General features: G+C 31.8%; 1 long non-coding RNA gene across 1 annotated transcript; it reads right to left on the bottom strand.

Moving 5' to 3' along the window:
- Positions 1–4,890: 4,890 nt before the first annotated feature.
- Positions 4,891–7,604, bottom strand: LOC134229461 (uncharacterized). Its single transcript, XR_009984179.1, has 3 exons — positions 7,478–7,604; positions 6,410–6,541; positions 4,891–5,078 (listed from the first exon to the last, which is right to left on the bottom strand). It is a non-coding gene; the product is annotated as an uncharacterized LOC134229461 (long non-coding RNA).
- Positions 7,605–13,993: the final 6,389 nt, after the last annotated feature.

The following is a 13,993-nucleotide window of genomic DNA, read 5'->3' as shown; positions in this document are numbered from 1 at the left end:
TTGTGGGTCACTGTATATATGTATATAAGGAATTTTGCGATAAATACATTGCACTTGATTAAAACTGATTGTGGGTCACTGTATATACAGTGTTTGTACGTAATGAACTGTACGTCATTGTTTATATGTATGTAATGAATTGTGGAATAAATATACCACATGTGATTATACGTGATTGTGGGACACTCTATATATAATAATGTATAGATCATCGCTGTTTGTGGGTCACTATATATATATAACATTGTGGGGCAGTTGATTGTATAAATTATATTGCGAGAGAGGATATCCCTAGAATATCTTGTTAAGATTCTCATAAATAATGTATCTCAGTAAATCATTATTTAATATGATCCGAAAGTACTTGAAAAGTAATATTGAAAATTTTATATTGAAATCAGCAAAATGTTCTTAATGATTTATTGTATTTTGTACATAAGTAAATATACATGCATGTATATATCTATAGATATTTTATCAAACATTAATTCTTATGTCTTTTCATTTCGCATTGCAGCAAATAATATATATAGCATAAGATAATATTGCGGGTCATATAATTCATATATGAAGAGGATTGTGCGATGTATATAGTTTATCCCACAATGCTTTATATATATGAATGTTTTGACCCACAATTATATACAACATTTTTTAATATTAACTCAAAAATTATATTATATATTTTATAAGGACCATATATAACGCCTAAATTATGAATATGGCATAGCTATGCAATGTAGAAATGCGAGATCCCACAAACCAGCTTAGAGGGTCGATGCCCACAAACAACCTCATATACCTATATATATATATATATATATATATATATATATATATATATATATATATATATATATAAATCAAGGAAAAACAGAATTTATAACTTTTCTTTCTTAAATGCTTCACTAGCATCCAAAATAGATATTGGTTCAAAACGGAGATAATTCGTTTTTGTATTTCATTTTTTTTTCAGTAAGAGGGATTCAAAGATGCCAAAAGAAGATAGCGGGGTTATGATGTAAATATTGCATTCTCATTATTTTTGTGTATTTTATTTTATTTTAATATTTTTCTTGTTCTGTTTTTTCTTGTTGAAAAAGATTAGTGGTTTCCAAAATGGAATACATCCAAGTTTTTGTGTAATAAGTTATTGTTTCCTGTCAGTGTGATGGATTCTGAAAGATCAAAACAAGATAGACGGGTCATAATGTAAATATTGTTTTTATCACTATTTGTTGTTGCTGATGATGTTGTTATTTTTATTGTCAAAAAGAACTTTGAATTCAAAATGGAAATACATGTTATCCATGTTTTTCTGGAAAAAAATATATATTATTATATTTTTTCACTTACAGTGCGAGGGATTCCGAGTAGCAAACACAAGAAAGAGGGGTCATGATGTAAATATTTAGTTTTTTTTTGTTGTTGTTATTTATGTTGTTGAAAAGGATAAATGATTTCAAATTCGAAATAATCCATGTTTTTGTTGTGATATTTTTTTTCCTTTCAGTGCTAGGGATTTTGAGACAAAACAGGATAGAGGAGTCATGATTTAAATATTGTTTTTTTTTTCATGATTTCTTGTTGCTATTGTTGTTTTTGTTGAAAAATAGCTTTGAATTCAACATGGACATAAATGTAATCCGTGTTTTTGTGGAAAAAAAAAATATATTTTTTTCCTTCAGTGCGAGGGATTCCAAGGGGCAAATGAAAGAAAGAGTGGTCATGATGTTAATATACATCTTTATATTATTATTTATATTGTTGTTGAAAAAAGATAAAGAATTCAAATTGGAAAAAAATCCAAATTTTTGTTGTAATACTTTATATTTTTTTTTATTTCAGTGCGAGGCTTTCTGAGATGTCAAAACAGGGTGAGAGGGGTCGAGATGTAAATATTTTTTATCGTTATTTGTTGTTGCTGATGATGTTGATGCCTAAAAGGAGTTTGAATTCAAACGGAAAATACAGGTTACCCATTTTTTTGGTAAAAAATGTATATTGTTACATTTTTTTCCCTTTCAGTGCGAGGGATTCCGTGGGACCAAAACAAGATAGAGAAGTCTTGATGTTAATAAAAGATTTTTATTTTACTTTTGTAAATCTATTTATTTCTTTTTTATTTATATATTTATTTTTTTGTGTGTTGTTGTCGTTGTTACAAAAAAAAAATAAATAAATAACAAATATAACAATTCTTAATTTCCCCTTTTGTATGTATTTCATCTGAAACTTTTTTTTATAAAAAAAATTCTATGTAACGAAATGCTATTATATTTTGTTTTCATTTCAGAGCTAGAAAAGTCAAAAAGACGCCCAATATGCAAGTCTTGGGTACGAAATGAAGTTAGTTGACATGGCGAGCGTTGGGGCTGCAAATTCAAATTATGAATTGATGTTAGTGCCCAAATGCTATTTACTGGATATTTACAATAAATTCATATTTACAGAGCACTGTGTCGAGCAATGAATTTTGATGTGCTTTAATTACTGTTACCAAAAAATAAAGAAATATTTAAAATCAGTGTTTAATATCAAAAGATACATGTACAGGGGAATATTGTATGTATAAGTTATCAATAATATGAATACATCACACAAAATACCACATTTTACAACAATATGAAAATTACTTTGGATTATCTTCAATTAATTTTTTAATTTTCAAAAGATATATTATGACTTAGGCTTCTTCTGATGGAAAAAAAATACTCGGGTTTGAACTATCTTTATAATTAGATATATTCGATAAATATTTCTTTTCAAAGGGGACTTCACAGCAGATCTAAACTTCCCGTCAGGAACTTCTGTTCTCAATAAGGTTTTTGATCTATGTTTTCCATGTAAGGGACCGTTCAAGGTAGCTCAGTCGGTAGAGCGCTCGCTCCGTGATCGGGAGGTCGTGAGTTTGTATCTCGGCTGCGACTGACCTAGTCGTTAAAATGGGTAGCAACTGTTTCTTCGCCATGCACTCGGCACTTTGAAGTGAAAGTTTGGGGTCCTTCGGATGAGACCTTAAAAACCGAGGCAAGCGTTGGCACGATAAAGATCCCTTACTGCTCAATGGCCCTGAGTGCCGAGTAAAGGTCAAAATTTGAAGCCCTTTACCGGCATACGGTGACGTCTCCATATGAGTGAAAAATTCTCAAGAGGGACGTTAAACAATATACAATCAATCAATCCATGTAAGTATTGTTGTAGTAAAGTATTAAATCAATCTTATAATTTATTTTTATATATTATCTGTACTTGTATTGTGTAAGATAATATGTGAACGTTTCGGATTAAGCGGCTTTAAGACCAAGGAGTAAAAAAACTCAGAGTTGAAATTCACTTATTATAAGATATGTGCAGTTACCATGCGCTAAAGTACAGGTCGACTGATGCTTGTTTGCATACAGTACTCTTAAGACTCAGTTTTTTATTTTTCGATTAAGTAGCAGCTGCATTGAAAAGTAAAGGTATACTTTTAGGTACCTGAAATCCAAACAGGTAATTGCAATTTTTTAATCATCAAAGAGATTGCAACAAGTTCCTCATCCATATCCGGATGTCCCGATAACGCAACCATTTTCATTACTTTTCGACTTGAGTTGGATCAATTAGTGGCTGAAAGCAATGTTATTAAAAGATGCACTTAACTGAAGGTCAAAGGGAAAGCGTTATGTTATTATTATATTTCCTTTGCAAGGTTCGATATAATCAGAGCGGAATTTATTTTCATCGTCAAGATTTGTAGATGACAACCAGGATTAAAACTTGTAAATCCACATCCGGCAAAAGGAAGATCACTCAAAAAATCGGAGGTGGTATCAAGCATCTTCTTTTTATAATATATTTTTAGAGTTAAAATAGTTTATCAAAAAAATGGAACCTGTTTTTATTAATTGAGAAATATTCCTTATCTCAATGGATTTCTGATAACCAAGTCTCTGAGTAGACAACACAATAAAAGGCTACCATTTTTTGCAAGAGACATATCTTTAACGCAACAATATACATATGTATACCTACAAGCTATTTAAAGCTCGGTGCACATCAACATTACCGGTTAAGTACAATTGCCATTTAAAGATCACCTAAGAAATATTTGTTTTTTAATCATGTTTACCTGTGTTATTACACAACCCTTACATCTACTTCCTTGTTTTCAAAATGGTTGCCATATTCTGTGTGTGTTTTCTATTGCTGTTTGCTGCTGGATATTGTTACCGTATGTAAATTTGTTTCAGTTTAGATAGATTTGATAATACTACCTGTATTTATAAATATTTCAGACTCTTTAACTGATAGCTGTCAAAATGATTTACTTTTAAAAAGTTTAAAAAGGAACAAGTAGGTTTTCCATTGAAAGCTATCTATGTTTTTCTGAATGCAGATATCATTGCAATTTTTTTTTAATATATTTTAGAAATAAACTTGAATACAAATGTATAACAATTCATAATACCTTATATTTTCCATTCGCAATAAAGTTGGAAGGGATATAGAGTAACGCAATTTTGTTTAGTTGTCAACGAGTGAGTTAGTGATCATGATAACGGGATCGATGTCTTTGCGAAATGATTCTCCCAAGAAATACATATATTGATATATAATAAATTAGAGGACATAAAATGAAAGTAATCTAAAAAAATAAAACATAAGTCATCTCTGGGCAATATTTAAAAAAAGATCACTATGTAATACATGTAATAGAAAGTCTAACAGAATGTGGAGGGTAAATATAAACTTTTCAGATATTAATTAACTTTTATTTAAGGACAGATGATACAAACAACTTTTATCTTTGGAGGAGATTTATTATCATGTCACAAGTTAAGAAAAGTGGATAATTCTTAGATTTTTTTTTCTCCTAGGAATTGAAAAACGAAATAGACTTGGGTACAGTCCACTAATTGTTTTCCCATAGGCGACAATGTTAACGTTTCTTCTCATAGCGATGTCCCTAATTTTCGTTCGGTAGAGAGTGACCCCTCAAATCAAAGCACATCAACTTGTCTTTCCTTGGTTAAAATCTCGAGGTGGCATGTCAGATTCGTTTTCCGGCAAAATGCGTCTCTCTGCGGGAACCTCTAAAAATGAAAGTGAAAGTAGGGGGATTTCAGAATTCTCACTGGCGTTATAATACACAAAATGATTCGGCTGATCTTCTTGATAAATTACATTTTCAAAGCTTTTTTGGTAGGAAAGATACTCCTTATCAACAAGTGTGAGGCTCAGTTCAGTACACCTGCCCAATTTTTTTTATGCAAGTCTGCAATTTAAGGAACTTGTAATTTTTTCTGCACTACTTTCTTCTCCTACCGATTCTAAAAATAATTAGTGGGATGTACCCAATATGAAAAAGCATTTTTTTGATTTTACAATATTTCACACTGTTTGTCAATCTAGAGCATAAGTAGAGACATCATGCCAAGTTTCATGAAAATTCAACAATTAATTAAGATTTTACAGCATTTACAGTTCTATATGTAATATCCTTAAAAAATGCTCCAATCTAGCCAAAACTGCACCCAAGTTTTGAGTCAAATTTTAGCCTATTAACACATTTATACCATTCTTAATCACCTTCATATCTTTAAATACATATAGTCAAATCATAATCAAGCACTTCATTGGGTCAATTTCACTTATTTTAAAAAATTAAAGTATTTCCGCACAAAAATGACCACTTTTCACCCTCTAATTCATAGTTTCTCCAGAAATGACAAAAAAATGAAGTTCACAAATACCCCGAAAGTAGTAAAATAAAAAAGTACTGATTATTTCCTGTCCATTGATGTATCATTCATGAAATTTGGACTATGAATGAAAAAGTTATAAGCCTTTATAATCCTATATAGAATCATTTGTTTCAAAGCAATTTTTATACCAATGCAAATTTACTCGTCTATGACGTCACAATGACATCATAATAATGGATAGCTCAATACATGTGTATCATTACTTTTCCCGTACTTTTCATTTAAGACAAAATCAGTGCTTATATACTATTATCTACTTTAAAAAATAAAAATATGTGGTGTTGCAGATTAAATAAATAGTTCACTAAAGTTGTTTTGTTTCCATGGTAACCATTTTGTAATTTGTACGGAAAATGAGACAAAATTTTGAATTTCCTGACAAATCGCATAATCAAATATTCATGAAATTTCAATTCTTATATCCGTGTAATCTTAATAATGCATAATTTTCACAACAAAGATGTAGATCTAATTAATTTGAAATCTTAAATAAAAAAAGAAAATCTATATGAGCTGCAAAATGTATATAGCAGTGCATGTACAGATTAGTTATAGCAAAATACTTTCACATTCTGATCACCTATTTAATATGTAAATTTCCTCACCCCCACCCCATCCCCCTACTTCAATGATTTTTTTTTCTAAAAACTTAAACTTACATATTTTGCCGACTGTCACATTTTGCTGGTTCTTTTTCAAGATGTATTCAAATGGGTGTGCATTTGCTGGCCAATAGTTTTAAACACCATCTGCATGGACCTCATGTTTTTCCTGTACCAATCACCATGAACCTAAAAAAAAAATCAATACAATAAATGGTACAATATCACATTTGCAGACACACAGACACACAGACATTCAACACGTACAATTTTACCATATTCCTTTTATGCTCATTACTTGAAATCAATTAATTTAAAAAATGATTAATTTGCTCCCACCTGAAATCACACTGTTTACATTGGTAATTAAGTTAATTCAGCAGAATAGGTAAAAATCATGTTTTACTGACAATAATTGAACATTCAACAAATACATGTAATGCAATTGCTAAAAAATATGAGAAAAATCAGTTGATGTGCATGTTCACACACATCGTTTAACTCCCAGACAACTGTATACCCAGCTTGACCGCGCAACTGATCTGAAATGATGTATGTCAAGTATGCATATGTGACGTGCCGATCATCGACATGGTCCAAAAACATTAAAGTGTTATTTACAAATATCGTACTAAGGTATACCTCTTACCTCCTGTGTAAAATACAAATGCCCATCACCTATATACTGCTTAACACTACCCTGAACAGTTTTGATAACTTTCTGCTAAGTGTCTACTTTCACTTCGACCTTGACCCCGATTGAATACCGATCCCGAACTCATTTGTGAATTTTTGTGTATTGAAAATAAACCACAGTGCACAGTGGAGCATGTACTTCTACATAATTGCTTCTTAATCAAATTATACATTTACGATTCTGAATAAATAAATTATATAAACCGATACATTTAATCTACATGATACATGTGTAAAAAGTGGGTGATACATGTTGACTGTTCCGGGGGGGGGGGGGGGGGGGATAGACACTTTATTTATGAATCAATTTGTTTTAAAATGTGTATCAACAATATAATAATCGTTTTTTTTCATAAATTTGAACAATTGAAAATAATAGAAAACAACAACTTTGAAATAAATTCAAGATTTATGACATCTTTCACTTACTTATAGGCTTCCTAATATGGGTACAGTCCACTAATTGTTTTCCCATAGGCGACAATGTTAACGTTTCTTCTCATAGCGATGTCCCTAATTTTCGTTCGGTAGAGAGTGACCCCTCAAATCAAAGCACATCAACTTGTCTTTCCTTGGTTAAAATCTCGAGGTGGCATGTCAGATTCGTTTTCCGGCAAAATGCGTCTCTCTGCGGGAACCTCTAAAAATGAAAGTGAAAGTAGGGGGATTTCAGAATTCTCACTGGCGTTATAATACACAAAATGATTCGGCTGATCTTCTTGATAAATTACATTTTCAAAGCTTTTTTGGTAGGAAAGATACTCCTTATCAACAAGTGTGAGGCTCAGTTCAGTACACCTGCCCAATTTTTTTTATGCAAGTCTGCAATTTAAGGAACTTGTAATTTTTTCTGCACTACTTTCTTCTCCTACCGATTCTAAAAATAATTAGTGGGATGTACCCACTTGGAAAATATAATATTTCAATCAAATTATAAAAATGGATAAAACACACTCATTAAAGGTTTACAGATGAAAATGAATTTCAAAATATGTTAGCTTGGTGCTAAATATGAAATATAAACTTTTGAAGAATATGCCAAGCCAGGTGAATTTTATGAGGAAAAGCAAAATTGTTAAAAATCAGTCCATATGATATGGGGTGATTTATACTATTTTGCTTTTCCTGATAAAATTCACCTGGCTTGGTATATGTTTTCAAATGTTTATAATACATTCTAAGAATCAAGCTAACATATTCTGCAATTTGTTTTCAGTTGTAAACCTTTACTGAGTGTGATTTGTCTAAATTTGTTTTTTTTTATTGAAATATTAGTAATACTTTACAAGTCTATTTCATTTTCGAGTCCTTAGGAGAGAAAAATCTAAGAATTATCCACTTTTCTAAACTTGTGCCATGATACGTAGTCTACTCCAAACAAAAAAAAATGTTTGTGTCATCTGTCCTTTATCAGTATTAAAAATCCTTTTTTTAAATTTAATTATTCAATAAAAACCTTTATTAAAAGATAAAGAAAATGTTTAGAACGCATTTATGGAATGTTCAAATTTTAGAGTTGTTTAAATCAGCAGCGCTTTCCTCTCTCTCTTCCCCTCAAGTCTACTGTTACGAAGTACATTGAAGTTAAAAACAATCATGTTAAGTCTTTTTTATGTTTTAAATAGCTGTATTCTAGAACAATTTTTGACTTCCAGTATGCTAACATTATCATCATATTTTTAATCTTGCTACTTGAGCATGGATTGTTCGTCATTTATTTGGATGATAAGATACCTCCTTTTTAACTTTTTGACTAAATGATATGCAAAAAGGGGATGTGTAAGCGGTCGTAAAGCGTGTGAAAAGCGCAAATGACAAAAAAAAAAAAAACAAAAAAAAAAACAGAGCTTGTCAATCATGCTCTACATAATTGGTTTAATAAGTATTACTTCGCGATACCTCTTACACTCTATAATTAGCAGCCACGTGTTATATATACTAGTAGTAGTATGTGTCTTTTATTAAACAAGCAGAGATCAAATCTGTTTGAAGAAGGATATGGAGACAACGAACAGTATTCAATCTCAAAGTCCATAAAACAATATAAAATAAGAGCAGAGCAAACACGGTCCCCCGAAAATCATAGGTGGGATCAGGTGCCATGGAGGAGTGAGCATCCCCTGCAAACCAGTCACACCTGCCGTGTGCTCCTTGTCATGATCAGGAAATAACGGAAAAAATCCGTCGACAATTCAGTGTATAAATAATGGACCAGCAATAGGTATGAAAAACGTCAGTCAGCGTTTGACTCAGTGATAAATTGTATTATTTGCTGACAAGATCATTGTATCGACCATAGTACTTACGAAATGATTACTTTTAGCGAGACTGTTGATATTCTTGTTTCATCAACTTGCTTCTCAAGGATTATCCTCGTTTAGGAGATGTTCATATATAGAGCATGCTCTTGCGTATTGAATCAACTGAGAAATACAAACTCCGTATGCAGGTGATGAAGGTATATTGTTGCATAAGTATGGGAAGTTGACAATAGAAAAGTTCAAGTCATCACGTTTATCATATAGCTTGCTTGTTAGATTACCATCAGTGTCTTTTTCAAGTAAAGTAACCAAGTATGAAACAGAGGTGTCGGACTCTGTGGTATCTCTTATCTCAAGCTCACCAGGATATATCGTTTCGACGTAGGAATGAAAATTACCATTATTAAATGACAATACGTCATCGATATATCTAAATGTCGAGGCCTCAGCAAGTGTTTTCTTCTTTTCACGCATAATTTCTTGTATAAATTCTGCTTCATATGATTATTAAAAAGTCTGCTAATAACGGAGCGCAATTTGTACCCATGGGAATTCCAATAGATTGTTAGAATACCTGGTCTCTAAAAACCACATAGATATTGTCAATCAGAAACTCAAGTATCTCCTTGATGTCAACTTCAGAGTACTTATGTGTGCAATCAGAATCTGTTTTAACAAAATAATTTTGTAAATGACCAATGAAGAGGTAAGTAAATTTACGAGTTCCATTTTAATTGAAGAAGCAGCTGCTGTCAATGATATCACAAAGCCAGGATTTTAATTATTGTGGGGAATTGTTGTGTATAAAATTGAAAAATCGTAAGTTTTTAAGCTGTTGAAGTTAGTTCTAGCTCCCGTCATAAGGACATAGGTCAATACGTGACCTAATCACACGGCTCAATAATATCTACCAGTACAAAAATTTCAAATGACTTGCTCCGTTTGCTTTACATGTGCAGAAATGAATAAAATACGCAAGTAGGATAATAAATATATTTTACAATGTGAACAGGTATTTAATACAGTTTTTAACCGAACAAATAAACTTGTATTCATAGAGATTATAGGGCAATTGTCTCCATTCATCGGATCCATTCGTCCCTTCCCGGAGACCGAAATTCCTCCAACTTTTTACCATCAATTTTCGGATGTGCTTGTTGTGCCTTATGAGCGTTTATTTTCAATTTGCACGAATTTGAATATTCCTATACAACTATTAGTGATCACATGTAGCCTTTCATAAAAGATTCCCTTCGAAATAGAATCATTTACCTGGTGAATTCGAAGCATGAAATCCTTTGAAGCCGATTTACACCGTGCGTATTTTTGTATCTCTAGGTATTAGGCCACACCAATTTAATTTCATGTTCGTTGGACATTTGATTAAAAAAAATTACAAGCGGGCAAATGGTTAAATAATAACATTATTATTTTTTTCTGGCCAATTTTTTAAAGCGGTGCGTGAAAAAAATTGAGCGGACTATTAATTTTTTTTTCTGATTTTCAGAGTAAGCAGATTAGAAATACAAGAAACAAAGCGGAAATAAAACAGAAAATAGCACAGAATCCCCATGGTGCGGGAAATTTAAATTAATATTATTTTCATAGTTTTGTTTAAATAGGAGCACGCGGGTCCGACGAACAAAAATTTTTATTGATGTGGCCTTATAGATGTATATATGAAAATACTCATATTTGTCATTCTCTTCTGATTTCTACATTGCTTTCAAAATGTTTTTAAATATGAAGTACAATAAAAATTTCGATATATGCCATTCAAAGATTGCCCATTAGGGTTATTAATGAATTTCTTTTAGGGTCAGTTCAAATTTAGACATTCATACATATTTAGCCATTCCAGATTTTTATTTTGGGCACCAGTAGCTACTGAGGTCTTAGCTGTCTTGCAATATTGTTTCTAAATTAGGACAGTAGGAGAATATATCATCGGTTCAATACCAAAGACAGACATGGTATCGTTTTTGAAATTGCACTCTGAAAGAAATACATAGTGATTTTAACTAGTGAGCCCCGTAAAGCGTTTGTAGTGATTAGTAATCTTTCTGTTTACTGTCTAAGATAGTTAGAAGTGGAGCAGGGGTTGTATAGATACTTAAATACCTAGTGAAAGTTACTTATCAATTCTAGATTTACTAATCTTTTCTAGTAAATCTAATAAATACCCAGTAAAACTACTTTTAAGGTAGTGATTGTATGGACAGTAAATTTACTAGTCTTCTTAGTACTTCAACTAGTTTTTTTTTTCAGTGCATGGTGTGGGAAGGCATTTAAAAAACTGCAAAAAAGTGGGGAAATTCTCCAAACTCGGGGGGGTGGGGGTGGGGTAAACATCAGGTTATGTTGAGAAAAAAGTTGGATGAGGGATGTCATCATCCCTACCCCACCCAAACCTGATGCTACAAGCCTGATTGTCATGGTTTTACTTTAAAATTATGTGAGCTGTCGTAGTGACTCTCTTTCATAAATTAGAATTATTGTGAGCAAGCTCATAAAATGATACCGACCCTCCTGCTATTGCATTAAATGTTTTTTTATTAAAATAAAGGACCAAATATTAATTTGAAACCTTTTGATATTTTGCTAGTGCAGATATATATACCAAAAATGACTATGACAAATACTTAAGTCATAAGTAGTAAAACCGTTGTGTTGAGCACAAACTCATATAGTACACTTTTACTGCAGTGACCTTGAAAAAGCTATGTCCTTGAGTCAAGGTCAAACATGTCCTAATGAACTTTGGTCAAGGTCATGACAAATCTACAGCTCAAAAATAATTCCCGAGATAAAACCAAGTCTTTTCATTAGAATGTTACAGAATGGGCAAACATTGCACTTTTCTTCTACCAATGACTTTGAACTTGTTCAAATGACCTTGAGTCAAGTTTTTGACGCATCTCTCTGATCACAAGCAATCTTAATATCAAGTATGAAATTTCAGTGGCACTTCATTGAAATGTTATGGACAAGTCAAAATTTTACATACATATGGATCGGTGAACAAGGTGATTCCTACCCCCCCCCCTTTTCCAAGTTTCGTTTGTGAGAAATATAAAATTCCTTTCGAAATTGAATGTGCATTTATTCATCAACAATAGTAAAATTATGAGTATGCATTGATCAGAACCAATATGACCAATATAATGGACACTGTACATGTATTCAAATTACCCTCACCCCTTCAAAAAAGCTTATAAATACCAGATTATCACACATTTTAACCATTTGTAACTTTTTTCTACTAAAGTTGCCTGCAAATTTTGATATGACATATAGATAACCCGTAGCAAGATCACGCCATTCATTTTTCCAGCAGTGGTTGTAGATTTTGTGTATATAGTGATAAACATATGTAACTTTTTTTAAAATTAATAAGCATTGACGCCATGTTCTTTTCCCGTTGTCATGACAACAATATCACCACAGAAATTTTGCTTTTCTTGTTTTCTGGAGAATAAAGTAATTCCTTCTTTTAACAAAAAAAGTAACCAAAATACCTTATCTTATCATGTTCAGAAAACATATTCATAGAAAAATGTTTAAAAATCATTGATTTTCATAAGGATTTATGAACCTGTTGCTAAGGAAATGAATTTCCTTGGATACCAGTCCCTTCATACGTTCAAAAAAAAATTGTAATTGTGTTTTAGCATTAAAGGAGGACAAAATCTTTTATATACCAAAAGCTTTTGAAAAAATAAAATTTTGACTTTCCATTCAATGCTCGATGCTTGCTGATTTTGACTCTTAAATATTACGAACGGTTCGTGCAATACTGTAGAATCTTTTATATGCAAGTTAATCATTCGCGAAATTAGTTACTCTTATCTATTTTTATGGTGCTAAATCAATAATAAATCGTTGGACCAGAACGTTCAATTATTCCTGAGGTTTGACGTGAAAGCGCCATTTTGCCATAATAAGCACTCGCGAAAAATAAGGAATTTACGGTAATGTATAGTCGAAAAAAATATTTAACTCTCTGTTTCAAATGTACGAGGGCCGTTCAAAAATTACGCGGACTGTGCTATTATATAGTTCTTACGGACGTCATATAGTTATGAATCTTCACAGAAATATGTATCGTAAATATTCCAATAAATTTTGGCCCAAATTTCTGTATTTTAAAGAAATTCTACTAAAATTATCGGTATATTGAAATCGCTGATGGAGAGGTACGGAGCACGACAAAAAAATTGAAGCAAAAGCATGCGGAATCCAAAATTTAACTCATTCATTTTCTATAATTCGCGATATTTTTCGACAATTTCCTCAGATGTGTCTTTAAATTGTTCTATTATTATGCATTTATATTTCTTACTTTATATTTTATTTACTAACATAATTTTTATTTTTTGCTTTTCCCGTGAAAACGACTGTGAAAATGACTCTCCTGAATTGACGGCGCAACACACTTTTGTTAAATTATGTGTAATGCTCGAGATATGGCCAACATAGATCCACAATATGCATAATATAACATGTAGTAAACTAGGGTATTCGTGACATTCGTCCACAAATAGCAAATTGAAATTTTAGACCGTTAGACCTCTGTAAAGGCTATACGGGAGGACGGGAAGAAGATTATCGACGAAAAACTTTATCCGGACTGTAAAGAACGTGATTGAGAGTCACCAATACCACACTATATCTCATAAATACC

Source organism: Saccostrea cucullata, unplaced genomic scaffold (genome assembly GCF_032062105.1).
Source record: "Saccostrea cucullata isolate Sc308-1 unplaced genomic scaffold, CSIRO_AGI_Scuc_v1 ctg14648, whole genome shotgun sequence".
Classification (NCBI taxonomy): domain Eukaryota; kingdom Metazoa; phylum Mollusca; class Bivalvia; order Ostreida; family Ostreidae; genus Saccostrea; species Saccostrea cuccullata.
This window is presented reverse-complemented; position numbering and strand designations above follow the sequence as displayed.